Raw genomic sequence first — 11115 nt, forward strand, 5'->3', positions numbered from 1 at the left:
TTCAGTCTGGAACCGCGTGACCGCTCCGGTCGCAGGTTCGAATCCTGCCTCGGGCATGGATGCGTGTGATGTCCTTAGGTTTAAGTAGTTCTGAGTTCTAGGGGATTGATGACCACAGATGTTAAGTCCCATAGTGCTCAGAGTCATTTGAACCATTTGAAGCAACAGGGGAAAGGTAAACAGGGAGGGTAGCAAAGATGGAGGCATGGGTGTCAGAGGGGTAGCATTCATCTCACGCTAGGTGAGGAGAACCCTACGTCATAATGATGTAAATCACCTAAATCAACTAAATGAGTATGTATATCGATCTTTGCAGTTGTACCAATAACATCAAAGCTAAATGTAAGTACATGTGTGCAACCGAAGTGGCAGGAGTTGTGTGACATGCTCATCCCAGCTGAATGAATTGTTAAATGTAATCCCAACAATTTGCGATGTTATTGTGTATTTTTGAAGATAATTAATGTCTGAGCGAAGGAGCAATAACGAAGTAAAAAAAAAGCTTGTCATTCTTTTCAAATATGATGAATTGTGCATAAATCGTGTGGACAGAAAAGTGAAGTAATTAATTATTATCCCTAGGATGCCTAAGGGGGGAGGGGGGAGGGGGGAGGAGTTCGTTGAACCCATAATTTTTTTATGCCCCCTGCTTTTGCCCAAGTAACTTTCATACTACATATTCCCCCTTTGAAATTATTGTTTGTTGGCTATTTTATGAAATGTTAGTGTCAAACTATTTTATAGTAAATTCCTGCTTTGAAAGAGAAAATAAATAAACTTATTATGGGTCAAACAACCCCCCTCCCCCCCTTAGGCTTCCATGCTATAGAAAATTTCCCTTCGTAGGATTTCGTATTTCTCATCTCCACAACAATGCAAGTTAGTTTCTTGTTGGTTGGTATTCTTGATATTCACAACAATCGGTTTACTTTCAGAGGAAGTGATTGTTGATGTCAGTCAGCTGTTATTTAGCTTGTAAACTTGCAGTGAGTTAGTGCAATTCCCAACACGTAGGCCTCCAGTAACTTTGGTGTCCTATACAGTAAAAACGAAACCAAGTAAGGACTTACTGATGTTGTCAACAATGCACCAAGATAAAGGCACTGTTGGAGGAGAGAAGAATAAAACTGAGATAAATGCATATTACAATTCCACTAAAGGTGGAATGATACCATTGATCAAATGGTGCATATGTACACCTACAAGACGGGAACAAAGAGATGGCCTTTATCTGAATTTTACTCTCTCATCGACATTTGTGCTATCAATGCAACCACCATATTCATCCAGCAACATCCAAGATGGAATGAAGAGAAACACAACAAACGGAAACTTTATCTTCTGCAAGCTGGGATGGAACTAGTGAAATTGCAGGTAGAAGAAAGAAGTGCCAATGCAAGAGGGCTATCTAACCAAACTGTTCAATCAATGGAGGCTATTCTACAAAAGAAAATCAAAGAAGTGACAACAGAAGCACATCAGCATCCTGCAGGGAAAGGTCGGCGCCACATTTGTGTAAGAGAAGCTAAAACAAAGAAGCAGAATTACAACAATCTAAGTAAACCAAAACAGTATTGTGGACAGTGTCATAAACATGTGTGTAACACACATTCAGAAAAAATTGTGAAGTGTGTTTTTTGCCTTGAAGTTGAGGACTGAGAGTAGTCTATTGTATATGAACACATCTGTATTTTGTATTGTAATATGTCAATTTTTTATTCACTCAATCCAATATTTATAACAATTAACAACATTTATAAACCGATGCCTTAGTTAAAATACATAAACCATTTTGAAAGTTGTAATTTTTCGTCAGTAAACTTATTTAATATCTGTGGGCTCGCTGAACCCCCCACCCCTAGGCATTAATGTTAGAAAAAAAAGACTTGGGTGTCCTAGGGTTAAGCTGCAATCTAAAGAATGTGGGATGTTATTGTGTGTTTCATGAGTGTAACGAATATCTGAATGAAGGAATAATAACCATAACGAAAGTTAAAAAGTGTCTAGTCATGTTTTCAATCCGATTAATCATATTTAATCACGTGGATAAAAACATGAAATAGGAAGAAATTAAAGCGTTTCGTATTTTTATAAAATCCAATGGATTGTACATAATTCATGTGGGCAGAAATGTTAAACTGAGAAATTGAAGTGGTTCTGAAGATAATTCCGAATGTTGCTAGAAACAAACCATCTAGTTCCATTTCATTTTGCCTTTGTGTTGTAAATCAACTAAGAAAGATAGTGAAATCTTTCAGACTATCTTCATGGATCTGCAGGAAAGTTCTCTCATCTCCGTTAGAGCCCATGTTCAGAACGACGTACACGCTAGCAACACCAGACAATGAAAGCACATAAATAACAATGCAGATTCAAGACGCACACAACAGTCGATAGGACAACCCGTGAAACTCATGATGACGTGTGCCTATGTCACTATAACGTAGGGCTCTCCTCACCTAGCGATAGATGAATGCTACCCGTGTCTCAGAGGGAAGCCAAAGATATTCTACTGTAAGTACTGTGCCAGCTTCAAACCAAAGAGAATGCACACACAAGTAAAGAGGTATACTATATACCTCTACTTCTGTATGCATCCTCTTTGGTTTGAAGCTGGCATAGCACTTACAATAGAATATCTTTAGCTTCCCTCTGACACCCATGCCTCCATCTTTGCTACCCTCCCTGTTTACCTACCCCTGTTGCTTCGTAACTGAATCCACTTTCCCTTCTTCCCCTCTCCCCTCCCTGATGAAGGAACAAAGTTCTGAAAGCTCGGATATGTAAATTTTCTGTTCTGTTGTGTGTATCTATCAGCTGTACCGAGCTGAGGTAAGTATGGGTCTCTTTGTTAGTATTCGTTTCACATCTTTATATGAGATTTTCCATTAATCATTTAACTTGTATTTTCTCACATTTGGAGCAAGGTGCCACTTATCACAGCAAATAGAAATTCTGGCCATCTTATCTTACAACCTCCTAAAGTGCAAATGGGCTGCAGATAGGGAAATCCACGACATAAGAGACTTTGACAAAAGACGGATTGTTATAGTGCAATGCCTGGGAATGAGCTACTCGAGAATGGCAAAGCTGGTAAGCAGACTGCATGCTATTGTCTTGAGTATTTATGGAAACTGATTAAAAGTGAGTGAAACCATGAGTGTTGGATGTCCACATCTCATCACAGAACATGGAGGTTGGAGAATTGTAGTCTCAGTAAATTAGGATAGGTGGCTGTCTGGCAGCAGCATACAGTGGTGGTGCAGGCACAAGTGTTTTGGACCACACCATTCAAAGCACATTGTTAAACAAGGGCTCTGTATTTATGACTACTGTTTATATCAATGTTGGCACACAGTTATCAATTACAATTGCAGTGGGCATGGGATCATCAAAACTGGACTCATGAGTCAATGGAAATATACCACCTAGTTGGATGAATCTTGATTCTTGTTACACCAGATCAATGGTTGTGCTCAGATACACTGTCAAACAGGTGAATGGCTCCTCAAAACATGCGCTACGCCACAAACATGGGCCAGTCAGGAGCAGTTTTATCCTGTAGGGGACATTCATCTAGGCTACCATGCAACCTACAGTAGTAATTGAAGGCACCATATTACAGCATCTTCCAGAGGGATAACTGTCCGTGTCATAAGGTGAGAATCACACTACAATGGTTTGAAGAGCATGATAGTGAACTCTCATTATTGTCTTGGCCACCAAACTTGCCTTACCTGAATCAAAAACATTGAGCTGTAATGCACGGGAATTGTGTGACCTGTGCCTAGACATCTAGTGTAGAGTGCTGCAATGCTCTATGTGACTTCTTGTGGCTCATCTGCTGTGAGGGGAGGGATCAATCTGCTCATGTCCAATAATGTTTCCACTACGAACACTCACTCATATGACATAGTTAACTTCATACAGCGTGTGGGAAAATAATTTTATATTCTCAACTAGCATAGAAAAAAAGATTTATTCTGCTTGTCAATTGGAAATTAGGTACACGTTAAATAAATACTAGCCCTCATATCCATGAGATGCCTGTCTGTGTAAAGAAAACATATGAAGAATGTTATATATTCACAGCTTTAACTATTTACACTTTAAGAAAATTTATCATTACTGTTGATGAACATTAGCTCACTGACACAGTCACGATTTAATTGGCTGTGCTGAATAGTTAATAACAAGCCAGCTTTACTACGGTACGTTCACTTGGTGCTCTTGCTGCTGGAATACACATCTTAGCTGCAGCCACCCCTAGTAGATCATTTTCATGTCGGCTCTGTCACTTAAATGCCTAATCACCTCCTACAAAATGCATTAAAATATTTATATCTACTTCATCTGCAGCAGAGTAGTAGTAGTTGTCGTCATCATTGTCATTGTCGGCGTCGGAGTTCTTGAATCAATCTCTCTTTCTGGGTGGCAATGACACTGTGCTTGATGGCTCTATCTTAAAAGATGATAGAGAGAGAGAGAGAGAGAGAGAGAGAGAGAGAGAGAGAGAGAGAGAGAGAGAGAGAGAGAAGCAACACAGAATTTCTTGAAGGTGTACATGGGAAATATGTATTTTACATTGAGAAAATATATAATTTATATTTCCATTTGCCTAGACAAAAATATGCATTAACTGTACGGGAACAATTACACTCATGACTGCATGTAGTACCAGTAAAACTAGTGCACATTTGTGGCATACTGCTAAGAATTTCCTGCATTCAATTTATGAAGGCATGCTGCAGAGTAATCCCTCCAATTTTAATATATACTCTCATCTTAACATCCATGAATTAAGTGGAAACAAAATATTGACAAGAGACCTAACCATATTTATTTAATGTACAACACTCATCAAATAATGCACCTGATTGTGTGAATCAGTCCACATACCAACTGTTACAGCACATTTCATTAATAACTTCCTTAACAACAGACGGCAACATGCTGTTTAAAATGCATCAACATCATCTGGTTGGTTGGTTTAAAGGAGAGGGTTGGGGGGAGGGAAGAAATCAAACTGTAAGGTCATCAGTCCCTTGTTCCCAGTAAAATAATTACACAAGGGAAAGAAGAAAAGAAAGAAGATGTGCAGCACAATAACAGAACAATGGAACAACCAAAAGAATGACAGACGGACAACCAACACTACTATGGACAAAACAGGAAAAGAAAATGACAGAAGCAAGAAACAGGTAGAAGGGATAAAAACAAGAGAGCAGATGACAGTGGCTGGCCAAACAAGAGAATGAAAAGGAAAAGCCAGCCACTCTGTGGCACATTAAAACAACCAGCCTAAAAGCATTAGAGTGGAGAACACAAAGGGACAAAGGACTTGCGCGTAAACTTATATAGAATGATAGAACCCACTGTCACATATAAAACTTACAACTAAATTAGCCAATGAGGCGTTGTCTGCTAAAATGAATGGCAATGAGTCCGATAACTGAAGAGTCCGTCGCAGGGCAGCCGAAGGACAGCTCACCAAGATATGGGCCACTGTCAGCGGGGTGCTACACCGACACTGAAGTGAATCACGGCGCAGGAGGTAACCATGTGTCACCCAAGCGTGACCAATGCGGAGGTGACAGAGAACCACAGAATACCTGTGAGAGACCCACGTGGAGGTCTTCCACACATTCATAGTCTCCTTAATGGCACACAGTTTGTTGTGCATACTGAGGTTATGCTATTCCGTCTCCCAAAGCCACAAAACCTTGCGGCGTAGTACTGAACGCAGGTCAGTTGCAGAAAAGTCGATCTCCATAAGCGGTTTCCGCATAGCCTGTTTGGCCAGCCTGTCGGCAAGGTCGTTGCCTCGGATTCCGATATGACCTGGGGTCCAGACCAACACCAGTGAACGACTGGACCATTCCAGGGCATAGATGGACTCATGAATAGTCGCTACCAAAGGATGACAAGAGAAGCAGTCGTCGATAGCTTGAAGGCTGTTCAAGGAGACAGTACACAGAAGAAACAACTCACCAGGGAATGAACAGATGTGCTCAAGAACATGAGATATAGCAACCAGCTCAGCAGTGAAAACACTGCAGCCATCAGGCCAGGAATGCTGTTCAATATGTCCTCCATGGACATACGTGAAGCTGACATATCTTCAGCCATCGAGCCATTGGTGTAGTTTTCATGGCCTTGGTAAATGTCAAGAATCAAGAGGAAGTGGCAGCTGAGAGCCTTGGGGTTAACTGAGTCCTTAGGGTCCTGTGAAAGGTCCAGGTGAAGCTGTGGCCTAGGTGTACACCTGGACCTCAAGTATAGGTGGTAAAGGCAAGGACTACACTTCAGAAAGATGGGATCAGACACGAACTGCAATTGGAAGCCCTGACCTGGGCCGCCAATGTGGGAGATGAACCGCAGTGGGTGGGAGGAGAAGACTAATTCAGATGCGCAGAACTACAAACGTGTGCAACGTAACTGGCCAGCAGTTGTGCACGCCTAACCTGCAGTGGAGGGATTCTGGCCTCCACAAGGACACTGGTCACCCAACTTGTCCTAAAAGCCCCTGTCACTCGGCGAATGCCACATTGGTGCACTGGGTTGAGTAAATGCAACACTGAGGGCTCCGCCGAACCATAAACCACACTCCCATAGTGAAGGCGTGATTGAACAAGGGCTCTGTAGAGCTGCAGCAGCATAGAGTGATCTGCACCCCAGTTGGTGTTGCTCAGGCTGCAGAGGGCATTGAGGTGCTGCCAGCACTTCTGCTTAAGCTGACGAAAGTGAAAAAGCCAAGTCAATCATGTGTCAAAAAACAGTCCTAAGAATCGATATGCCTCCACTACAGTGAATGGATTGTCATTAAGATAAAGTTCTGGTTCCAGATAAATGGTACAATGCCAACAGAAGTGCATATCACACGACCTTGTGGCAGAAAACTGGAAACTGTGGGTTAGAGCCCACGACTGCGCCTTGTGAATGGCTCCGTGTAGGCACTGCTCAGCAACACCAGTACTGGTGGAGCAGTACGAAATGCAGAAGTCGTCTACATACAGAGAAGGTGAAACAGATGGCCCTACAGCTGCTGTTAGACCATTAATGGCCACTAAAAATAGAGATACACTTAATACAGAGCCCTGCGGGACCCCATTCTCCTGGATATGGGGGGAACTATGGGAGGGACCAACTTGTACACAGGAAGTACGATTTGACAGGAAATTTTGGATAAAAATCTGAAGTGGGCCTCTGAGACCCCACTCGAAGGATATGATGTTGCCTGGTAGTGTCATACACTTCTTGTAAACCAAAAAGATGGCAACAAGGTGTTAGTGTCTGGAAAAGGCTGTTCGGATGGCAGACTCGAGGGACATAAGATTATCAGTGGTAAAGCGACCCTGGCAGAAGCCGCCCTGACATGGAGCCAGCAGGCCGCATGGCTCCAGGACCCAACCCAACCGCAGATATACCATATGTTCCAGCAGCATACAAGGAACATTGGTGAGGCTGATGGGCTGATAGCTATCCACATCAAGTGGGTTTTTACCAGGTTTGAGCACCGAAATGATAGTGCTCTCCTACCACTGTGATGGAAAGACACCATGCACCACATCCGGCTGAACATGATGAAGAGGTGTCACTTGTAGTCAGATGAGAGATGTTTAATCATCTGACTGTGGATCCGATCTGGCATAGGAGCAGTGTCTGGGCAATGTGCAAGGGCACTGAGGAGCTACCACTCTGTAAATGGGGCATTATAGGATTCAGTGTAGTGTGTAGTGAGTGAGAGGACTTTCCCTTACAGCCATCGTTTGAGAGTGCGAAAGACTGGGGCGTAATTCTGCAACACAGAGGCTCAAGCATAGTGCTCGGCAATCGCGATTGCATTGGTAGATAATACGCCATTTAAGTTAACACTGGGAACACCTGTTGGGGTCTGGTACCCAAAAACGCATTTGATCCTTGCCCAGACTTAGGAAGTTGATGTATGACACGCAATGGTCGAGACGTATCTCTCCCAACACTTCCGCTTCCGTCGTTTGATAAGTTGGTGAGAGCTCGCTGACCCTCCTTAATTGCTTCAGCGACTTCCGGTGACCACCAAGGGACTGCCTTTCGCCGTGGGCATCCAAAAGAGTGAGGGATCGCGTTTTCTGCCACAGAAAGAATTGTTGTAGTCACATGCTCAACCATCACATCGATGTTCCTGTGTGGCGGAGATTCAAAGGTGACAGCAGAGGTGAAGTTTCCCAGTCCACCTTGTTTAAAGCCCATATGGGCAGGCGTCCGTGGGCCCTACACCGGGGCAGTGACAGGAAGATGGGGAAGTGGTCACTACCACACAGGTCGTCATGTGCTCTCCAGTGGATAGATGGGAGAAGTCCTCGGCTGCAAATTGATAAATCAGTAGCCGAGTAACTACCACGAGCCAAACTGAAATGTGTGACGGCCCCAGTATTTAAGAGGCAGAGGTTGAACTGAGACAGTAAAGTTTTGACATCTCTTCCTCGGCCAGTAAGTGCGGTGCCACCCCACAAGGGGTTATGGGCATTCAAATCTCACAAAAGTAGGAAAGGTTTAGGGAGTTGACCAAACAGTGCAGTTAATACATTCGGGGGTACAGCACCATATGGAGGAGGATATACACTGCAGACAGTTATTTCCTGTGTCGTCCTTATTCTGACAGCCACAGCTTCAAGAGGGTGTTTGGAGGTGCACAGTTTCACTACATATTGAGTTTGGGACATAAACGCAAATTCAACCTATTATAGTCACTACAGTTCTTGTAATATCCCTTATAGATGCAGACGACAGTGGTCCGCATTCCCGGGAACCAGGTTTCCTGGAGGGGGATGCTGAAAGAAGGTGTCAAGCTTAACAATTGCCATAGCTCAGCCAGGTGGTGGAAAAAACCACCGCAATTCCACTGGAGGATGACGTCATCGTGAGACTGGGAAGGCATGGAACATTCAATGTGGCAGTTTATGCCTCAGGGTCACCTACTGCCCCCGACATATTGCCTGAGCAATCTATATCCATTGTGTCCGAGGGTCCGGCAAGATCTAGGTCCACAGCAAACACCAGAATCTCCACCTCATCCTCAGACAGAGAGCTTGTATGTAGCAGCGGTGTGGGTACCACCACAATTCCTATGGTCTTGGGGATATTCTTTTTGGATTTCTCTCGCTGCTCCTTGGGTTTTCCTGGCTGGGAGGACTTCACTGATTCAGTCTCTGGGACTGAGGACGAGCATAAAGCCCTACGACCAGCTGCTTTAGGGCTCTTCAGCCACTAGCAGGTGTCATCTTTCCCACCAGCAGGAATCTGGGAAGGGAGTGACCCCTTCCTAGAAAAAGGAGCCGAAGAAGACTTATGCTTCTCCGGCCCAGAAGAGGGGATTGATATCCCTGATGGCTGGGTGGGGGGGGGGGGGTGTTGCTTCCGAAGTAGGTGGTGCAGGAGTAACAGGGAGGAAAGTGCCCCACCATCAAGGGGGCAGGTGGAGTCTTCTGGTTCTGAGAGGTGACTGGGGTAGGCGGAGCTGATAGGTCTAGAACTGTTGTAGTGGCAGAGTAAGACAATGTCATACATACAGGATGTAGGCATTCAAATTTCCTCTAGTCTCAGTGTAGGTCAGTCAGTCTAAGGTCTTGTATTTTTTCCTTTCTTTCTGGAGAATCCTGCAGTCAGGTGAGCAAGGTGAATGGTGCTCTCCACAGTTGACACAGATGGGAGGCGGGGAACGTGGAGTATTGGGATGTGATGGGCGACCGCAATCTCGACATGTGATTCTGGAAGTACAGTGGCAAGACATATGGTTGAACTTCCAGCATTTAAAGCACCGCATTGGGGGATGGATATAGGGCTTTACATCACAATGGTAGACCATCACCTGGACCTTCTCGGGTAATGCATCACCCTCGAAGGCCAAGATAAAGGCACTGATGGCAACCTAATTATCCCTCGAACCCCGGTGGACAAGCCGAACGAAATGTACATCTCGCCGCTCTAAACTGGAAAGCAGCTCATTGTCAGACTGCAAAAGAAGGTCCCTGTGAAATATGATACCCTGGACCAAATTTAAGCTCTTATGGGGTGTGATTGTTACAGAAACACCCCCCAGCTTGTCACAACTAACAACCATAACTGGTCAGAGGATGCTGTTTTGATGAAGACTGACCCAGATCTCATTTTGGACAAGCCCTCCACCTTCCCAAACTTCTCCTCTAAATGCTCAACAAAAAACTGAGGCTTCATCATCATGAAAGATTCTCCATCAGCTCTCGAACATACAAGGTTCCAGGGCAAATAAGAGCCACCGCCGTCCTTAGCCTGAAGTTCCTCCCATGGTGTGGCCAGGGTGGGTAACAATTTGGGGTCATACTTCTGTGCGTTGGGTTGAGCCCATGAACGCTTGAGGACGGCTGGTGTTTGACCACCAGCAAGAGATGATGTACTACGCTTAATAGTGCGTCACCTGCCTTGATGCCACCCACTCCAACCAGGGGGCCTCCCCACGGGTGCCACTCAGCTGCATCAAAGGCCACCTGGCAAGATGGCCATTGCCGGTAGTCCCGATGCCCCACGGTGACTGGCATCTACTCCTCAGCATACGTGGGGAGTTAACGGCGCATGCATCAGCAGAGCTATCCCTGTGTGGTCAGGGGGCTACAACCAACAGGGTACATGGCAGCCCCACCACAACAGACTGGCTACTATGTTGGATATCAGGTGCAACCAAACAAGCAAATCCATTATCATCATCAGCACAGAAAATGTACTGCACAGTTGATGGAAAAATATGCACCCAGGAGGGTGACCTCGCCCAACAGTTGGAGAATGAGCTGAAGTGTAGATCCACGTCGACGAAGGATGTGACAGGTCTCAGCGCCTCATGGACACTACGCACCATGTAAGGGGCCCTTCCCAAATTGGCTCGCTGTTCAGGGAAATTTTGAAAAATGGAGGTCAAACCCTACAGGGGACCATCACATAAAGGCTGAAACGTGTAAGACTCCTTTTAGTTGCCTCTTACAACAGGCAGGAATACCTTTGGCCTATTCTAACCCCCGGACCCGCAGGGGGACATCATCTGACATGTCTGCTTGTAACAGAGGGATGTAGCATGACATACGAAATGCCAACTTCTCCACTTGG

The sequence above is a fragment of the Schistocerca piceifrons genome, chromosome 1 (genome assembly GCF_021461385.2).
Source record: "Schistocerca piceifrons isolate TAMUIC-IGC-003096 chromosome 1, iqSchPice1.1, whole genome shotgun sequence".
Classification (NCBI taxonomy): Eukaryota; Metazoa; Arthropoda; class Insecta; order Orthoptera; family Acrididae; genus Schistocerca; species Schistocerca piceifrons.